This window comes from Myotis davidii, unplaced genomic scaffold, assembly GCF_000327345.1.
Source record: "Myotis davidii unplaced genomic scaffold, ASM32734v1 scaffold238, whole genome shotgun sequence".
In the NCBI taxonomy this organism is placed as follows: Eukaryota; Metazoa; Chordata; class Mammalia; order Chiroptera; family Vespertilionidae; genus Myotis; species Myotis davidii.
Window position 1 is genome coordinate 789896 of NW_006293779.1, and position 2984 is coordinate 792879.

Genomic DNA, 2984 nt, shown 5'->3' on the forward strand with positions numbered 1-2984 from the left:
ATCTATTCTTTAACAACTTTCATAATATACCACAGAGCAAAGTTAATGGTATAGTCATGTTGCATATTACATCCCTAACTTCTATTATTATTACTTATGGATTTGAGAGAGAGATTTCTTGTTCTGCGTATTTATACATTCATTGCTTGATTCTTGTATGTGCCCTGACCAGGGACTGAACTCGCAACCTTGGTGTATCAGGATGATGCTCTAACCAACTGAGCTACTCAGCCAGGACACTAACACCTTTTCTTTTGTTGTTGTTGTTGTTGTTAATCCTCACCAGAGAATATTTTTCCATTGATTTTTTTTAGAGAGAGTATAAGGGAGGGTGGGAGGGAACAGAGAAAGAGAGGAACAATGCTATGTCACATTGGTTGCCTCCTGCATGTGCTCCCGACCAGGGCTGGGAATTGAGTCTGCAACCGAGGTGCATACTTGCCCTTGACCGGAATTGAACTCACGACCCTTTTGAAGTGACTGATGGATTTAATGGGGCTACAGAGAGAGTATTCTGTGGTGAGGGTCAGGCAAGGGGAGAAATACCAGGAAGTAACCATTCCATTAAGCTTCTCTCAAGCTTCACAATGATCCATTTGCATGATGGGAGGGTAGATCCATGGTACTATCAACATTTACCTTGAAAATTTTTCTGAACCCATCACTTACAGGCATAAAAAACAGGCTGGCCACAACCAAAAACTCCACTATCTAGTTGGTATCTGCTAAGTATAGTAGAATCAAGCAAGGGTTTGAGTTGAGGAAATGAGAAAAGAGGGAGGAGAACAGACTTTCAACTTCTCTCCTGCTGGTACCCTCAACTCCCTGACCCCTTGACTTTTCTTTCCTTTAAGTCCTTATGTAACTAGGTCAAATATATTGGGTTTGGGAACTTCATTTTTCAATTAAAAAAGTGAAAAAAAAATGTTTAACCCTATTCCCTTTGTGAAAATAAAGGAAAATGAAGTCAGGAGGCCAGAAGGGGGAGCTCTCACCCCGAAGCAGGCAAAGTCAATTCAATCCCTCAGGAGGAATTGTCCATTACTCCTCAAGATGAAGAGACGCCTTGTGAGTGGATACGGCTTTACTTCCCATTGCCTAGCAACTCAGCCAATGAGAAACCTTCATCACCAGGCACTTTTGGAGTTTCTTTCAAAACAATTCCTCCCTACTTCCTCCTTTTTCTCAATGAAGTTCCTCTCCTTTGATCTTTGCACTTGCCTATAGTTCTGGCTATAGTATGCTTGTCCCCAAATTCAATTATCTGCTATTCCTGACTAAACCCATTTTGCTGGTATGATAACTGGTTATTTCATTTTTTAGGATAACAGCTTGGAGCTTGCATTTCAGTAGATAAGCTTATGGGCCAGGTTTTTCTTCCTTTTCCTTCAAGGTTTTGAAGTAGTAGATTACATTCCCTCTGCCAGCTTCCTTGCCTTCAATTCACTCCCCAGCCTGCAGCAACCTTCCATCCCCTCCACTGCCCCCTAACTTGGGAAGACAGATAACCACCTCCTGGATACCAAATCCATTTACGCAATACTCAATAAAGGTCTGAATGGCCATAATACTTTTCTGTTTTAGTGTTGTTTATTTAGCCTTGCTTTGGAATTGGAGATAATATTGTCCACTTTCTTTCCCTCTAGAATTTCTCACCTCCCAGGGTTCCTGAAATACTTTGCTCTATTTAGAGCTTTTCCATTCCTGATGCTTGATCCTCTTCCTTTCTCCAAACTCTAGCACCTCACCCCTTTCTGTCTTCTGCCCATAGACTCCTCTACCACAAATCCACTTCCTCCCTTGATCATCATATTTATTCCCTTGTATGTTTCTGCTATTATTATGTTACTGATTTCAAAATGAGTATCATTCACTCAAGCATCTCCAAAGTCCAAATCTATTTATTTACCTGTCCACTAAATATCCAGCTAGGTGTCCCACAGGCATAGGTAGCCAACCTCCAAACATCATCTCTTCTACCTCCCTAAAATGCTCCTCTCCTACAATCATACCTAGTTGAAATAATACCATCCTCAGTTATCTAAGTTGTGAAACGGGACGAGTCCTGCACAGCTGTTACCCCTTCCCACCAATTGTGACATCAGCCAGTGAAATAGTGCAGGAAAAACTCTCCATTTACTCTTAAGGAGTATGGGCAGAACGCCATTTCATATACTTTTGTTTAGCATTCTCTTAGCTGGAAGAATCTCGGTTTTTGTTTTCTCATTTTTGTTTTTTTATAATCCTCACCTGAGGATATTTTTTCCATTGATTTTTAGAGAGAGTGGGAGAAAGGGAGGGGAGAGAGAAACATCCATGTGAGAGAGACACATTGATCAGTTGCCTCCCGCTCAAAACCCGACCTGGGCCAGGATCCCGTCTGCAACCCAGGTACATGCCCTTGATCAGGAATCAAACCCAGACCCTCCTCGATCCAACACTCTAACCACCAAGCCAAACCAGCCAGGGCTCAGAACCTCAGTTTAAACAGCTGTTAATGAAACACACATTATATAACCACGGAATTGAATATGTAAATCAAATAAAAATACATATGTTTTACAAGTTTTATATCTTTTAACTGAGAAAAAAGAATCATAGGCCAAACAGATGCTTTTCTTAAAACAGAGTTGGATTCTCTCCCATTTCTCCTGCCTCTGATATAAAAATCAGCATTCTCCATACTCAATACTACTGGCAAAAATCTAATAAGAAAGCAGGGGAGAGGTATATTTAGTTCTTTTATTAAACTGTATTAAGAACAAGGGCCTCCAATTCAATGAGTTTAGCATTTTTTGAGATGTAATGATGCTTCCGATTGGCTTTTTTCATTACTGCTAATGCATCCCCACAACCTAGGCAGACAGGTTTGCCTTTGACGTCAACAACAATGAATAATCATTTGTCCCTTTCTCTTGGAAAGACCGACACTGCATCAACTTTACTTTGTAGTTGCCATCTTGAGTTTGGAACACATCCAACGT